The sequence below is a fragment of the Jaculus jaculus genome, chromosome 17 (assembly GCF_020740685.1).
Source record: "Jaculus jaculus isolate mJacJac1 chromosome 17, mJacJac1.mat.Y.cur, whole genome shotgun sequence".
Taxonomy (NCBI): domain Eukaryota; kingdom Metazoa; phylum Chordata; class Mammalia; order Rodentia; family Dipodidae; genus Jaculus; species Jaculus jaculus.
The window spans coordinates 53,956,487-53,974,686 of NC_059118.1; positions in this window are offsets into that span (position 1 = coordinate 53,956,487).

Genomic DNA, 18,200 nt, shown 5'->3' on the forward strand with positions numbered 1-18,200 from the left:
AAGAAGAAAAGATTCAGCTCCACGGATGAAACTGGGAGGATCACACCTCCATGCTTCCTTCGTGAAAAGACACTAATAAGGCCAGGCTTGTGTTGTCAAAACTAAACCAGCGGAAGGAGCAGCCAATGGTGTCTGCCCCATCCACCCCTCCTTTTCCTTATTCTTCTTTTCTTTTAACATATTTTATTTATTTATTTGTTTGAGAAAGAAAGAGAGGAAGAGGCAGAGACAAAGAGAGAATGGGCACACCAGGTCCTCCAGCCACTGCAAACGAACTCCAGACACATGCACCCTGTTGTGCATCTGGTTTATGTGGGTCCTGAGGAATCGAACTGTGGTCTTTAGACTTCACAGACAAACACCTTAATCACTAAGCCATTTTGCCAGCCTTCTTTTCTTCTCTTTCCCCTTCCTTCCTTCCCTCCTTCCTTCTCTCCCTCCCTTCCCGTCCCCTCCCCTCCTCTTTCTCTCTTTCTCCCTTCCTTCCTTCCTTCCTTCCTTCCTTCCTTCCTTCCTTCCTTCCTTCCTTCCTTCCTTCCTTCCTTTCTTTCTTTCTTTCTTTCTTTCTTTCTTTCTTTCTTTCTTTCTTTCTTTCTTTCTTTCCTTCGTGTGTGTTTCTGAGGCTGGAACAATGCTGTGTACGCCGGGCAAGTGTCTACCACGAAGCCAAGCCCTCAGCCCAGCCATCTCCTCCTTTCTGTCAATGCATAGTAACAGTAGCTCCTTGCGGCGTCAGGTTTGTGTGGCCTTTGTCACATACGCACCATTGTGTAGCCATCACTGCCACAATCAAGAGAGAGGAAAGTGTGCTAGAAAAATGAATGACAGCCACGAACCGTGACACACCAGCACTTAGGAGGCTGAGAGAGGAGGGTTGCTCCAAGTGTGAGACCATTCTGAGCTACAGAGTGAGATCCAGTGACTAGATCTACAATCCCGCAGCCTGGATTTACTCCTGTGGTGCAAACGGTGTGGAGGAGGAGTGTGGACCCTTTGCTCCTTATGAGTTCATGAGGAGGGTGGCTGGGAAGTTTACAAATCTGACACAGGGAGGCACAGACATACTGCGAGGCTTGAAGAAGGAAGCGTCTGGCGCTCGGAGCCATGACCTCGTCCTCGTGACCTCTTACGACTTCCAGAAAGTCTGGTGGTTGCTTCGCATGTAATGTCCCCATAGCCTCAAGTGCTGTCATTGAGTTTCCTGCTTAGGCCCACGTGGTAGAGCTTTTGGGGAGATGGAGGCCTGCTGGAGGAGGTGTGTCGTCGCCAAGGTTGGACACCAGTGTGGAACCCAGCCCCGTGTGTCCAGAGCCAGGTCATGCTTACTGTTTGCTCTCTGCTGTGGATATATGATGAAGTGAGCTGGCTTCCTCCACCATGATTAAACTTTCCCTCCATATTATAAGCAAGAAATAAACCCTTCCATAACCTACTTCTGTTCCGATGTTTGTCCCAGCAACAAGAAAGTAACTGCAAGATCTTTTTGGTTTTATGGCACATGCATGTACGTGTAGTGTGTGCTTGCATGTTCATACGTGTGTGTGCATGTTCATGTGTGTATGTGCTCATGTGGAGGCCCGAAGTTGATGTCAAGTGTCTTCCTCAGTCACTCTTCACCTTATTCTGTGACAGAGGTTCTCTCACTGAACCTACTGATGTGGCTAGACTAGCTAGCCAGTGAGCCCCAAGGATACACTGTCCCCCCCTCCCCGGTGCTGGGATTACAGGTGTATGTGTGTGTGCCATGCTCAGCACCCATGGGTGCTGGGATCTGAAATCAGTTCCTTATGTGGCAAGCATTGTATCCACTGAGCCATCTCCCCAGCCCCTTCTAGGACACCTTGCTCACGTCACCAGCTGAGTGTCTGTCTTTGATCACAATACTGCACTTGACCTCGTGGGCTTGCTTTTGCACCTCAAGGCTTACCATCTTACTTGACCTTTGTCCTTTAGCTAGCCAGGCTGGGACACGTAGGTTCATTGTCGCATTCAGGACACAATTCCACTCGAGAAAGAGGTGGAGTCTGCAGAGGTCCCCATTGCAGGCAGGACGTGCTGGCCCTCAGGATGATCTTCAGGGCCTGCCGTTGACCTTGCTTTCCACAGGTAGAGGACACACATGAGCAGCCCAGAAGATGGGCATGGCTCTGTGGACACAATGAACTCTGTGATCACAACAAGGGGCATGGCTCCACAAAATCCTGATTAGTAGAAGAACAGCAAACACAGTAGCTCACATTTACAGACGGAAAGGACGACCCTGCGAGGGCCTTTTCAGTCTTCAACAATGCTGCAGTGTCTGGCATCCCCCTTAGCGAGTCCCACAGGCCGAACTGCAGCCACGGAAGCCTGGTACTTTCTTCCAGGGAGCTGGCGCCAAGGCTTGTCTCTGGTGCCCAGGGCCAGCATTTGCCTGGAGAGCGCCTTTGTGCAAAGTAGGAAAAGACTCCCCTGCATGATGATGCTTGATTTCTACCAGCCAGCATATTGTTGAAATACTCTCTAAAATTGTCATACTCAATACGCAAATCTTTGAGGCATGAACTCTGAATGCTGCCTCTTGGGGGTCGTGCAGTGCTCAGCACACACAGCTGTTACTGCAGCCTCAGGACCCAGTTGTTTGGGGAGTCACAATCATGCTCATTGTTTCCAAGTCTGGGCCAGCAGCTTGCAGAAGGCCTGACAGTTTACTAATGTGTTCATTTAGCAGTTCCATGGGGGTTACTACTTTGAGACACAGTAGTAAAGGCTAGATGGGCATTATCTCATTTAATCTTCACCAAACAACTGTGAGCAAATATTATTTTTAGTTTTATTTTAGAAACAAAGAGATTGGGACTAGGCTTCCCACGTGACTTGGCCTATTTCACATGAGACATCGCAGTATTGCCCACCTAGAAACCTGACATATGTTCTGAGCCTATCTATGTATACATATGCATGTTACTGGTATATTACATATGAAGCTCCTGTTAGACAGTGAGGGGTATTTATATCAGGGTATCTATTCTAATTCGCATTGTTGGGTTTCTCTGGTGGAAGGTGGAGAGGGGAAGTTCAAAGACACTCAGGGCGCTGTGGAAGACAATGTGGGCACATTAAAACTGCAGATGCAAAGGGAAAGGCAAGTAACTGCTTCAGCGACGGAGGTGATGGTGTGGCGCCTCCAGGTCTCTCACTTCAGAGAGGGACCGGCAGGCTTGTGCTCAATCACGAGGATCAGTGCTCCAAGTTGGAAGCTGGTTGGTTGGCAGACATTCAAGCCTGGAAGCCTGAGCCTTCACAGCCATAATCCCCGGAATGTGCAGAGACGAAGACACACCAGCTTCCTCCCAAGCGCAGGCCAGAGCGGGACTGGCTGGCCAGACACCTCGCTGTCCTTCTGCATTTCTGTCATCATGAGAGCAGCCTTTGGCCCCACAAGATGCTCTCGCTTAAATCCTGTTACCTTGCCTCCTTCTGTAAAGAAACTGATTAAGGCAAATGAGGAATGAAAAATTCGCCCATCAGCTTCTTGTCTGAAGGGTCCTTAATTTAACTGATTTCCTTCTTAATTAGATTTAGCAATTATGGTTGCCCATTCTCGAAAGGCGTTTCTGTACAGGACTCATCTTGTACCACAACTGCGTAACTGGCAGTTAAACTCACTTCATCTAAACCTGGTGGCTGGTGCTCCAATGTGGACAGTTCAGGAAGCACATGCCAAGCACCTTGCCAACCACTCTGAGGTGATGGGACCATATAGCAAGACAGGCTTCCTCCCTCATTCATTCACTCAGTCCATCAGCACTTGTCCAGTACTGGTGATCTGCAGACACGGTCACAGTGATGGAGGGTGCTGTCTGCCAAGCTGTGGACTTGCTGGACAAGCTGTGGGCTGGAACTCTGCTTGCGGGGGTGATCACTGTTTTGCTCAGGGAGCGTCAATCACCCAGCTGTGGTGCTGCAGACCGGACGAGGAGCTGGGACAGACTCTAATTGTCTTCAAAGTGTGATTTTATGTAATCCAAGCTGGCCTGAAATTTGCTATATAGTCTTCAGTTCCGGATCCTTTCGCCTCTACCTCCCAAGTGCTGGGACTATAAGGCATGTGCCACCATGCCCTGCTGCAGAGTAATTCTTTTTAAAATTTATTTTATTTATTTATTTGCAGAGAGAGACAGAGAGAGAGAGAGAGAGAGAGAGAGAGAGAGAGAGAGAGAGAGAAGGAGAGAGAGAGAGAGAGGGAGGGAGAAAGAGAGAGAGAGAGAGAGAATGGGCACGCCAGGACCTCTAACCACTACAAACAAACCCCAGATGCACATGCCCCTTCTTGCTGGTCCTCTTCCACCCCTCAAATAGTCCCCCTTTTGCTTTTGTTGCTAGGGGTCGTTGCTAGGGGGAAGGACTCTTGTAGAAAACGTTTAGGTTACGGTGCGACCCTCATTGCTAAATCTAATTAGGAAGGAAGTCAGCAAGATTAAGAGTCCTTCTTGTCAGAGAATCTAACAAGAAGGCAAGACTGTTTTATTGGGTCGAGGCAGAACAGATGTGCTTCCAGCTGGCCATCAGATGCCTGGTAGCCTGGTCCAGATGTAGAGAGAAACCTGAGTGTGGGGCTAGCCCTATGGCTGGCTGGTAGCTAGTGGCCCAGGAGCAAGAATTTTTTTTTTTTTTTTTTTTTTTTTTGGTGAAGAAACAGGTGGCACTGTCTTACTGTCAGGTTGCGACAGGTGACTGGCTGCATCTGCTTCCCTAGTCATGTTCACATGTAGTTGTTCCTTCATTCCCAAACTACTGACTTTCCAGTTCAAAAGCAGCCAACTGAGGCTCCAGTACAGCTACAGCTGTGCAATTTAGAAGCCCACGAACTTGATCTCTGTGCGCAACTTTTTTATAAGATAGTGAGAGAGACAGAGAGAGAGAGAGAGAGGGAGATAGAGAGAATTGGTGCGCCAAGGCCTCAGCCACTGCAATCAAATGCCAGAGATTTGTGCCACCTAGAGGGCATGTGAAACTTTGCACTTGCCTCACCTTAGTCCATCTGGCTTATGTGGGATCTAGAGAGTTGAACATGGGTCCTTAGGCTTTGCAGGCAAGCGCCTTAACCACTGAGCAATCTCTACAGCCCTGTGCACAATTTTTATGGGTTACATATCTCCTCCCAAGCTTCATACTTTGGAAAATTATTCTTCATATGTAAATGGTATTTGGAGAGGGGGACTTTGGAAGCTGATTGGAATTAGATGAAGTCATAAGGATAGGGATCCTGTGATGGCAACTGGGGCTTTGTAAGAAAGGAAACCCGAAAAAGCAGCTTGCTCTCCTCCCTCTTGGTGACCACCACGCCTGCTGCTGAGTGGGGCTGGGCTATGCTCCTGCGCCTTTGGCTCCGGAACTTGTATCCAAATAAATGTTCTGTTCTAATGTATTTTGTTTTAGAACCAAAAACAAATGAAGACAATCACACTGATTTCTTGCACTCATGAAGTGACATTGAGGTTCACATTTAGCGTGGCCTCGGGCGCAGTGTCTCATGCTTGTAATCCCACACTTGGGAGACTGAGACAGGAGAATTAAAAGTTGGAGGTCATCCTGGACTACAAAGTGAGTTCAAGGGCAGCCTGGGCTGCATAGTGAGACAAACTATGAGAGAGACTAGGCAGTTAGGGTGACTGGGCCCCTGAAAGTAAACAAAGGCAGGAAAGTCTGCACTTGATAGAAGTCAAAGATGGTCTGACTTCTTATCTCTTGCCTAGTTCCCTAGACTTGTTATTCCACAAACAACCAGAACCTCTCTTGGGACCCAGGCCCAGCCAGGCCAGCCAAGGTGAGAAGCCTCTAGACCTTACTCTCCACATGGGTTCTTTATCCCCCCAGCTCCCCACATCACAGGAGCTCTTGAAACTTTCTGGTCTCTCTTTTCTTTCCACAGACTTCTCAGGCCCTCCACATGGGTTCTCTAGCCATATGGATGCCTTTCCTTGGCTCTGTACTTCCCTCAATAAATATAATAATTTAATAATTGTCCTTCCCAGTCTTTCCTTATCCAATTCTTTGATTAAAATTAGAAACAAAACCTAGGGCTTGGGATTCAAGGGCTTTCCTGGACCCTGAGCACTCCAGTACAAGGCATCACAGAGGGTCAGGGAAGTTCTGGAAAGGAGTGAATCTTCTACCTTTGCTCTCCTGACATTTCAATTAACCTTCAGAGTCTATGAGAAATGCAGACCCCCCAATTCTAAGATATGTGACAGAAACTCATTCACAGGTTTATTTGACTCACTGCCCTGATGTCGCTTTGACACACGAGTTACAGAGACGCCTGCTTCATCGTCACTCATCCCCTCGTATCTTCTCTTCTTCCATGGTTTCTTTCCTTAAGCCATTAGGTTCACTCCCCTGCATGAATCTCTGTTGTTGTTTATGGTACCTCGAAAGAAAGCCTAAAGATGAATGAACCCTGAACCCCTTTAGTAGCAGAAGCCTCTTGAATGAGGACTTTAATTTTTTCTTCTCTCGTCTACAAGGAGCATTTCTTTCCATTTTTTCCTTGCAGTCTTGAGTGAAATAGCTCCTGTTAGCATTTATTGCTAGTGTTTTGGCCAGTTTCTGTATGTGCATGGGCTAGGGACAGAGGCTGCCTCAAGGTCCCTTGTACTGGTCACAGCAACATCCACAGAATGATGACAGCTATGCGGGCTCTGCCTCCAGATGTGAGTGTGTTTTCTCTCTCCCCACAACTTTGTGGTGGAAATTTGAAGCTTGGAGGGCAGGGCTGGCAGAGAAATGAATACTTCGTTGTTCCAGTAAACGCACAAAGGCTTGTGAGGGCAAAAGTCCCATGCAGGGGCAATGGCTTGGTGGTTAAAGGGACTTGCTTAGCCTGCTGATCCAAGTTCAATCCCCAGAACCCATATAAAGCCAGACACAAAGCAGCACAACTGTTTGAAACCCCAGTGTACCTGTGGTAACGGGAGGTGGAGCCAGGAGCATTGGGAAGAGAATGGGCCAGCTAGTCTGGCCTTCCCAACTGGAAGAAAGAGAGAGAGAGAGTGTGAGGGTGAGCTTATCTCAAATAAGGTGGAAGGGGATTTGTCCTTTAATCTCCAGATATGCGTAGCCATGCAACTATACACACACACACACACACACACACAGAGTGAGAGAGAGAGAGAGTTTGAGAGAGAGAGACTTAAGTCCTCCAGTTATTTCCTTTAACTCTTTCAATCAATATAGTATTGGAAATCCCAGAATTGATATTGTCTTTGGCTCTACCTGTAGGCTTTTTCATGGTAGTATGTAATGTAAAGTTTTTCATGGGGTAATCTTGGGCCTCCTCCAAGGGAAGGCTGAAGAATTGTACTTTGCAAGGATGTTTTTGTATGTGTATGCATATGAAGTGTGAATGCATGCTTGGATGCATATTCACACATGTATGGATCCACATGCATGACCAGGCATGTGAAGACCAGATATCAAAGTCGGGTGTTGGGATGGTTTGGGTGTGAATGTATGTCCCCCGTAGACTCAGGTGCTTTCTTACAGCTTGTAACCTGGTCTCCAGCTGCCTGGCTACAGGCAGGGGTCACTAGGGATGGATCGAATTCCAGCCCCGAAGTGCAGAGAGCAGCGTGGGCTCCGGGGGTCCTGCTTGCTGCCAGCTGTGTGTTCTGCTTCGATTCTGCCGGCTGTCAGGTGTTGTTCTCTGCTGTGGTGTCCGGGTGCAGCTTCTTCAGCGGCTGATGGAGTGTCCCCCTGCATCTGCGAGCCGAAACACGCCCCCTCCTCCCCTAAACTGTGTGTGCTTTGGATCTTCGTCTCTTCGCCGTGGAACTGACCACAACAGGTGTCTCCCTCAATTGCTCTTTGCTTTATTTTTTTTAAATAGGGGTCTCTCATGGAACCTGGAGCTCTTTGATCTGAGGAGCTAACCAGTGTTTCCCAGAAATCCTGTCTCTACCACCTATCATTAGATTACAGGCATGTACGCCCCACCCAGCTTGTATGTGGGTGCTAAGGATCAGAAGTCAGGGCCTCAGGCTTGCACAGCAAGCGCTTACCCACTGAGTCCTCTTCCCAGCCTCCATAGTGAGGATCTAAGCACTCAAAGGTTCTAGCAGCCGTCCCCAGGCCGTGGGAAGAGAAGTTGGCCTGTTAGCCACACTCCTAACAAAACAAAACAAAAACAAACAAAGCCATGTCTTGGCTGACTTGTCTCCTAACCATCAGAGGCCACGTGCAAGCTGCCATTTAGAAGTTGGGGCTGGGCATGGTGGCACATGCCTTTAATCCCAGCACTTGGGAGGCAGAGGTAAGAGGATCACTGGGAGTTCGAGGCCAGCCTGAGACTACATAGTGAATTCCATGTCAGCCTGGACTAGAGTGAAACCCTACCTCAAAAAAAAAAAAAAAAAAAAAAGAAAGAAAGAAAGAAAGAAAGAAAGAAAGAAGAAAAATAGAACAGGACTCCAAAAATTGGGGCTGGAGGGATGACTTAGCAGTTAAGGTATTTGCCTGCAAAGCCAAAGGACCCAGGTTCAATTCCCCAGGACCCACATTAGCCAGATGCACAAGGGGTGCACACGTGTCAGAAGTTCGTTTGCAGTGGCTGGAGACCCTGGCGTGCCCATTCTTTCTTTCTCTCTCTCTCCCTCTCTCTCTGTGTCAAATAAATAAATAAATAAAAATAAAATATTAAAAGAAGTTGGGAGAGGAGGGGTCCTTCCACTGTCTAGTTCTGTGACGGTGTTACAGAGCTTTTCACCACTGTGGCAAATACCCAATGGAAACATTCATTGTAAAAGGCGGAAAGAGTTATTTGGGCTTGTGGGTACAGTCCATGGCTGGCTGCCTTGCTGGGGGCCAGAAGCTGGGCAGTACAGCTTGGCAGAGCCAGCTCACAGGGCAGCGGGCTTCCTGGCAGCTGGGAAGCAGGTCGTGCGGAGGGAGGAAGGGAGAGGATTTCCAGGCCAGAAGGCTTTCTCCCCCTTCCCGTTTCCCTCCATCCCCGCCCCCAGTGTGGGTGACGGTGCTGCCCAGCTTCAGGGCGGCTCTTGTGCCCCCTGTAAACATGTGCTCTGAATGCTTGGTCTCAGGTCGATGGCAATTTGGGATGTGGAGCCTGTGGGCTTTGGGGTGTTAGCGGCAGCTCCCCCTTGCCAGAGTTTGGCTCACTCTCCTGCTGTTATTGTCCACCTGCTATGGCAGAGGTGACGTCCAGCCTCTGCTCATGCCACGATTTCCCCTGCCGCCATAAAGCTTCTCCTCGAGACTGTAAGCCACAATATACACCTTTCCTCCCATCAGCTGCTTTTGGTTGGGTGTTGTGTCCCAGAGGTTATAATTATAACACCCCCTTAGCTACTTGTTCCTGGAAATGACCTCACAGATGCACCTAGGGATGTGCTCTTCTAATCTCCTGTGTGACTCTCAGTCCAATCTATTTGAGAATCAAGGGGAGCCTGCACGGTGACTTGACCAGTCCCTTCAGCTCTCGGTGCCTTGAGTTTTTACACAGAATGACGCCGAGAGGTGCTCCTGCCCATGAGCATGTTGTGAGGACAAAAGAGATCCATTTCTAGCTGGGTGTGGTGGTGCACGCCTTTAATCCCAGCACTCAGGGGGCAGAGGTAGGAGGATCACTGAGAGTTTGAGGCCACCCTGAGACTACATAGTGAATTCCAGGTCAGCCTGAGCTAGAGTGAAACCCTACCTCAAAAATCAAAAACAAAACCAAAAACAAACAAAAAAAAGTGAGCCATTTCTAAGTAAGTCATCTGCTGCTGGATCTGACACAGAATCTTAAGGACTATATGTAAGTTTAGGTTAAATTCCAGAAGGAAGAGGATTGACCTAGCTGTTTCTCAAGAGGAAAAATGAACTTCCAAACACAGAAGGGATATGAAGAGGGAAAAGTGACTTCTTTTTAGAATTAAGTACAGTAGCTGGCCTCTTTCATCCATGAGTTCAGCAAATCACAGATGGAAAACATTAGAAATAAAAATATAACATGTGTACTGAACATTTAGGGTCTTTTTTCTCTTGTTGTCATTCTCTAATCGATACAGTATAATAACGATGTATGTGTATGTATATATGGCATAGATATGATTTAAAGCATACAGGAAGATATATGCCAATTATCTGCAAATGCTATTCTTGTCTTGTGGAAGGACCTGAACATTTTCTATACTGGCCCTAGAACCAATTCCCATGGACACCAAGGGGTGCGTCTACTGTAATGGGGTAAGGCTTGTTCCCACAGGTAGAGTATAGGGACATACCTCAATCTCTCCCTTGCAGAGAGAGGGTGAACCCAAGAGAGGACAGCAGGATAGACACATCATGCTGCTTTCATGCCTTCTTCCTCTGGAATCATCAGTCCATCTGCACCAGCTACACTTGCTTTGGGTTGGACTTCCAAAACTAAGTGAAGACCAAGAAAGATGATTTGCACATTGTAAAGACTCAGGGCTTGAATGAGCCTGAGTCCTGTTTTAGAAGTCATTGACTGACTCTAGGGACATCCAATTGTGTCTCTTATAAGGAGGATTGAGTGTTTTTTTTTTTTATCTTTTTCTGTTTTTTTGAGGTAGAGTCTCACTCTAGCCCAGGCTGACTTGCAATTCACTATGGAGTCTCAGGGTGGCCTCAAACTCTGGGCTATCCTCCTACCTCTGCCTCCCGAGTGCTGGGATTACAGACATGCACCACCACGCTCGGCTTTTGAATGTGTTTTTAAAAGCATTGATTTATTTATTTATTTGTGTGTGTGTGTGTGTGTGTGGTGTGCACATGCCACAGTGTACAGAGGGAAGTCAGAGGACTATCCAGAGGCATCTGCGCTTCTTTCTTTAAGACAGGATTTCTTGCTGCCATAAACAAACACCAGTCTAGCTGATCAGTGAGCCTCAGATTATCCTGGCTCCTCCCATGGCCATTGATATGGTAGGGTCACAGTCACATGTGCCACTTTGCCTCTGGCTCTATATGGGTGCTGGAGAATCAAACTCCAGTAGTCAGGCTTTGCAAGTAAACTTTTTGAACAACTGACCCATCTCCCCCAGCCTCTGGCTTTGAGATAAGATCTCATTGTGTAGCCCTGGCTGCCTTAGAACCCACTAGGTGGCCTGGACTGACCTACCTCTGCTTTTGGACTGGAAGGCTTGTAGGCGTGTACCACCGCACTTGGCTCAGAATGTCCTTTAAGAAGCTTCGAGATGGACGTTTTGCTTCTCCCTCCTTCCTCTCATATTCTGCCCCCCAGCAGCGGCCTTTCCCAGTGTTGAACACAAAAGACATTTATTGCATGTAATCGTTTTATAAAGCGGTCCCATTTCCATTATGAATAATCATGATACTGGCGGTGAAGGGGACCAGTAACTCCACATTTGAAAACTACTGAAAGGCTATGATTCATTTTGGTCTTTTTATTAAGAACCCTATCTCAGTTAGGTAATTTGAAGCCAGGTTTTACCCTGAAGCAAGTTTTCTCAGTCATGTTAAATTCATGGGGAAAAAATCCTCCGAGGATTTTGAAGTGAAAAATAGAGAGCATTAATAACAGAAACGTAGATGTAAAGAGTGCGGAAAGGCAATATGTTCTAACCAGTTACGGGAAAAATGGGTAAGATATTACTAATGAGCTATGCTGTCTTTATATTCCACCATTTTTTTCCATCAGAAGGAATATGAAAATGAGCTTTTAAATGCAGGGTGGTTGCCTGACGGCTCCCATCTCTAGGGATACTGTTCAGCTAGGGGATCATTTTGCTATTACCTTTACTAAAAACTCAGAGACCACACACTTAACAGAGCCTGGCAGGAAGTCAGCTCTTTAGACCACATGTGGTGAATAGATTGTGTGGGACCTCAGTGCGTCTTTGCAAATACACATGCGCTGTGTGCACACGTGCCAAGGCCAGAGGAAGACAGAAGGTGTCCTCGATTGTCCTTCCACCTTTTTTCCCTGTGTCAGAATCTCACTGAATCTGGTTCTCCTTGTTGTTTTTTCAGGTCCACTGGCTGACCAGTGAGCCCCAGTGATCTTCCTGTCTCTGTTCCACTCAGCACTAGGTACGCAGGCATACACACACACACACACACACACACACACACACACACACACACACACGACTCTGATGCAACTTAGAGAGAACTTTCTGACCCCAGCAAAGGCAGCAATGTCTGCTGTCCTCCTGCAGCGTCCTGGAAGTCCTTCAGTCCTAGAACCTAGTTGCTGGAATGATTGGTCTCAACTTCACTCGGTTGGAAAAGAATTTACTTCAGACACTTTGCCCTGTACCCCAGGGTTTTCCGACAGCAGAGATATTGACATTTTGGACCAGGAAATTCTTTGCTGGGGCAGGGGTTATCCTAGGCACTGCAATATGTTGTGTGGGATCTTGTTTCTTATGTCAAGATTAACCATTTTTCCAATGTGACAGTTTAGAAAAATGTCTCCTGGCATTGCTGATGTCTCCTGGGGGGCAAAACCGCCCCCAGTTGGGAACTACTGCCCTAGTTCTAACAGAAATCCTGACACGAGGAGCTTGATGAATATTTGCTGAGCTAACAAACCTGGGCTCAAATTAATGACTAAAAGGCTGAGTGAATCAAATGCATAATGATGTTGGCATAAGTAAACCAACCCAACATCTTATTGTAGCCTTTACACACTCATCTAATCAAACTGAAAATCTTCATTCCAACCAAGTCTCTTTATAAACTACCTCTTCCTTCCTTTCTTTCACCCTTCTTTCTATTTCATTCTTCTTCTTTCCTTTCTCTCTCTCTCTCTGTTTCTTCTTATTATTTATTTATATATTTTTTTGCTCTTGACCTATGGGTTCTTTCACATTCTCAAGCTTCATTTTCCTTTCCATCACTCAAAGTCTATGCTTATTCCAAGACAAAGAACTTTTCTTCCAAAAACCTTCCCTCCCTCACTTAGTTTCATTCCTACAAAATTACATGGATGTGGATATGACTTCTGGTCTTAGTGCTAGTAATTAGCTGTTTGTTTCCCCAACATTCTTTAGTGCTTCTTTTATAACTAAGAGAATAGCTCCTTGATGGGTAAGCTAACCCTGTGAGATTTTTTCCCCCCTTAACACTATTGCAAGCTTTATAGCCAACAGATGTTTAGCTTTTGCTTGGAGAGCACATTTTCTGTAAGTAACGGGCACATGTGTGAAATCTGTGTCATTTGCATGGTCCTGATACTGTTTTGTTTTTAAGAGGCATAGGGCTAACTCTTTAATATCTTTTAGTTTTTAGAATAAACTCATCCATACAAATATGAATAGAAATAGTTTGTAAATGGTATAGAATTTCTTTAAGAATTTCACAATAAGAAATACACTGCCACAGTTTGTCTTAAATTCTGCCTTAAACTCCACTTAGAATATTTCCTCAGTGCTTGGTAAAATTGTATTACAAGCTGGATATGATGGTGTGTACCAGTAGTCCCTGTACTTGAGAGGTAGAAGGCGGGTAGGGAGTTCAAGGCCAGCCTCAGCTATATAGCAAGTTCAGAACCAGCCTGGGATGCATGAAACCCTGTCTCCAAAAACTAAGCCAAGACAAATCAAAGTGGACACACAGCCCAGACACTATTAGAAACTGGAGACTCTCATGCTCAACAAGGAGAATCATGTTTTCTCTCGTATGGAGAATTTAGAGTACTGGAGAGATGACTTAGCAGTTCAGGTGCTTGCCTGCAAAGCCAAAGGTCCCAGGTTCAGCTCCCCAGGATCCACATAAGCCAGATGCACAAAGTGGCACAAGTGTCTGGAGTACATTTAAAGGGGCTGGAGGCCCTGCTGTACCCATTCTCTCTCTTTCCCTCCTTCTCTTTCTCTCACATAAAGAAAGAATTTAGGGCTGGAGAGATGGCTTAGTGGTTAAGCACTTGCCTGTGAAGCCTAAGGACCCTGGTTCGAGGCTCGATTCCCCAGGACCCATGTTAGCCAGATGCACAAGGGGGCGCACGCGTCTGGAGTTCGTTTGCAGTGGCTGGAGGCCCTGGCGCACCCATTCTTGCTTTCTCTATCTCTCTCTGCCTCTTTCTCTCTCTGTCGCTCTCAAATAAATAAATTAAATAAACAAAAAAATTAAAAAAATATTAAAAAAAGAAAGAATTTAGGTAAAAATTCTGCAAAAAGCAGGAACTATCTGGGACGAGGAAGAGGAGCAGGGGCAGTGGGAAAAGACAATGTGGAGAGGAAGCAAACAGGATCAAAGTGGATTATATGTCTTTGTGCAAATGTCACAATGGAACTCATTATTTTATATAATTGATATACGCTAATGAAAACTCGTTAAGACTGCACGCCTCCAGTCTTCCTAGTGCATCCTGCGCTGTAACCAGCTTGCGTCCTTTGTGGTCCTCCTTCCTCGGGCGCATGCGCAGTCTTGTATCCAGGTGTTTATCTCAGTGCCCAAGTTTGGAAATTTCCCCAAACTTGTGTTCTCCAAGGTGTTTCTTTCTCCTGTTGTTTCTGGGACAGCAGTCAGGCTTTCCACATGTGCTGGCTCTCCCTGGAGGCCTCTGATCCCCAGTATTTAGTGGCTGTAAGGTAACTCCTGGTATACAGGCCTTGTCTTTACAGAGCTCCTGTCCCGTGGCCGCACACAGAGACAGTATGAGAATGGGGGTGGCAGAAAAACACTCTAGCTTCTCACTCTCTATGATTCTTAGCACAAGCATGGAAGAAGCTTTGTGTTCAAGTCTTGTATCTGTGTCTTTGACAGACCATCTTCCTGCGGCATCGGTTTCTTTGGCTTTGAAGGTTCGGGTTCTCGGTTTATTACTTCTATGCCAACCCTTCTAAACCGCAAAACCCAAACACCTCCTGACCCTGTGCCTGGAGGTTTTAGGGCAAAAGCCCAGCTCCTCCAGACTCAGGCAATTAGTTACTTTTGCCTTTCCTCACCAGACAAATAGTGGCAAAAGGCAGAGGTTGATTCAATGTGGCCATGTTGGGAATAGGGGTGCATAAAAGGATCCAGTGACCCCTAAGGCTGTTTTCAGGGCATTGACATGAGCTTCAGGTTTGAACAGAGGAACAATCTTCATCAGGGTGGGGTCTGGTTGATCTTTGTCTCATTTCTGGCTCTGCAAGAGGGTCTGAAGAAGTTCTCATCCGTGTCATTGCTTAAGGGGGTCAATCATGTTCCTATGAGAAGATCACTTCTGCTCCAGGGGCGGCCTCCCCTTCGTGGATCTGGGGGCAGGGCCTGTCCTGCGCAGTTCTGCTGTTCCAGGAATCCAAGGTGACTCAGAAGAAAGGCCAAATACACTGACTTATCTCTGTGCCTTTTGCCAATGTCAAAGAGACTAATGCACCATGAAGCCAGAGATTCAGGCTGCCACTGTGCTCCAGTGACCTGTGGGCCCACGTGAGGAGTCAGTGCTTCCAAGTGCCTGTTCTGCCCCCGCCTCCTTGTGTCCCGTCTTCTTCACTTCCCACTTCTACAGCCTGTGTCACATGCACACTCAGCTCCCTGGCATGGCAGCTCCAGAGGGACGCTTCTGAGAAAGCACCTCTCTCTGAGGACCCGGGGGCTCCTGGTATCACGTGATGGCTTCCTCGGCACGTGGACTCCCATTCTGCTGCTGCCTTACACCTTGTCTTCAGGCTTAGTTTCTGTCTGTGAACGTGTCCCTTCTGTTACCTTCCTCCTCAAAGGCAGCTGTAGTCTTCTGTCCCCATGGTTTCAGTTTCACTGTTCTCCCCTTTTGTGTCTCCTCCAATAAATGACCTCTAATGTCATGACAAGTATGAGTTAAATGCAATGGTTCTCTCTCCTCACTTTTCTCAACCTGTGGAAAACTCAGCCCAGGTTTCAACGGCCTCCATACTTTTTCCCAAGCGTCTCACATGCAGCTTATCCAAAGCCAAACGTGACTTCCGTCCTCTCCTGTGGTGCTTTGAGTGTGAAATGCCCCAACATGCCTGTATGTGTGAACATTTGGTCCTCAGCTGGTGGTACTGTTTTGGAAAGCTGTGGAATCTTCAGGATGTTGAGTTTTACTGAGGGACCTGGGTCACTTGAGGGTGGTGTGTGAGGACCGTGAGGAGGTCAGGCCTTCCTTTCTCAGTCTGCTTCCTGACCTGATGGTGGATGCATTGTCACCTGCCTCCCCACTGTTGTGGGCAACTTCTTGTTGTTGGAAGAAAGCACCCAACCAAAAGCAGCTTGTGGGATGAAAGGGTTTATTTTGGCTAACAGATTCGAGGGGAAGGCTCCATGATGACAAGGGAAAATGTGGCATGAGCAGAGATGGACATCACTTCCTGGACAATATCAGGTGGACAGCAGCAGCAGGAGAGTATGCCAAATGTTGGCAAGGGGAAGCTGGCTATAACACCCATAAGCCCACTCCCAAAACACACCTCTGACAAGGTTCCAGTTCCCAAATTGCCATCAGCTGGGGATCAAGCATTCCGAACACATGAATTTATGGGGGACACCTGAACCAAGCTGCCACGATGGACTGTGTTGTGTCCCTTTCTCTCACATTGCTCCTCATCCAGTGTGGGGGTACAGCAAGCACCAAGGAGAGTAACTGGCATGCTCCCGTTTGTCCCTTTTAGACTCTTCTCCAGGCTGGAGACAATCTGTCTGACTTGCTCCTCACAATGTGGCTGGCCACACTTCTGAAGTTTTCTCTTTTCATGACAAAGATTAACAAAATTGAATTCTTTGCTTTTGTTCTCTCTTTGCTCTCGCCTATTCCACGAATCAGGGCTTTCTGTGCAAGAATCCCTGCACTAAAAGGGTTTGCTCTGAAGGCAGAGGAGCATCAAGATCAAGTTAAACCCAGAACCCAAGGTTCCCCATCTGTCACAGTGGAGCTACCCTGGGTGATGTGACCATTGATGTGAAGCAGAGCTGCCACACAGAATACCCTGTCACAGGTCGTGTCAGCAAAAGAAATAGAACACAGTGACAAGTAGCTCAACAGTAGCAGCGCTGAGCCGTTGACACTCTTGCCTAGAAAGGGGGAGGGGCTCACAGAGTATTCCAGTCACCGCTCCCTTCTCCTCCCTACCTGCCCGACTACATATAGTCTTGGGGACTGCTGAAGTGAAAAAAGGTTAGAAATTGACTGAAGTTGGAAGTCTTCAGAGATACAGCTGCAAGATAACATGGTCTATATGCGAGTTATCATAAAATCAACTGCTTCACAAGCTGAACTCTGATGGAATCCCTCCATTGCTGTTTTGGGGTCTTCTGTAACTGGGGTGAATAGACACTTATGCCTTCTCAGGGAAAATACATGTGGTATAATCACGAATGCTCACACATGCCTTTAACCTGATGTCTTACCACCTTATTGGTGGTTCAGCCCTGCCAAACGGCATTCTAGCCTTGACACGGGTCACGTTGTACTTTTCCAACTAGAAAGGCTTTCCTCAAAGCTCCCTTTGAAGAACCTAAGTGGAGGTAATCATTACCATCTGAGCTCATCATACTTCAAGTTTTAGGGTACAAATGCAATGGTCTTCATGCTAGTTACTGAGCCTACGGAGCCCGTGGGCTACAGCGTGAATAATGTTAACTTCTTTGGTGACCTGTTACCCATGCACTTTCCATCTCAAGATTTTGTATATTTTCTAACCTAATTTTGGATCACTCCCACTTGATGACTATTACCTTTCCAGGACTATAGTCTAATACTCTGAAGCCTTAAGTATGTAATAAACTTACTGTATTTTCGTGTTTTAATAAAGTTCCAAGGCCTAGTAATAATTTAGACAGTGTCCAATAAATGTGTCAAATGAACAAACTAATGGTTAACTGACTCGGATCTATGACCACCTCCCTTGTAAGTTAAGGCATCAGTTGCATTGGCTGGAATATCCTCTACCCCACAGGCATCTCCTGAAGCAGATGAGCCCAGGGCCGCGCAGGGCAGTCAGGGATCCACAGTTCAGATGCCACAGTGAGACGCTGCCTGCTAGACGGAGATGCGTGCACCCGCCACAGCGGGCTGATGTCGCGTCTACAGCAGATGCACTGCTACTTCCAATTTCACTGATCCCTTTCAGCTCTTTTCCTAATGCGACTTTGTAGCCATTCTCCAAATTTTTGTCATCTACTGTGTATGTCACCCTATTTTCAAGTATGTTAATCTTGTAGTCCCAAAACATATGTGAGACAATAACTCAGTGAAATCATCTCAATTAGAGCAAATACTATAAACATCT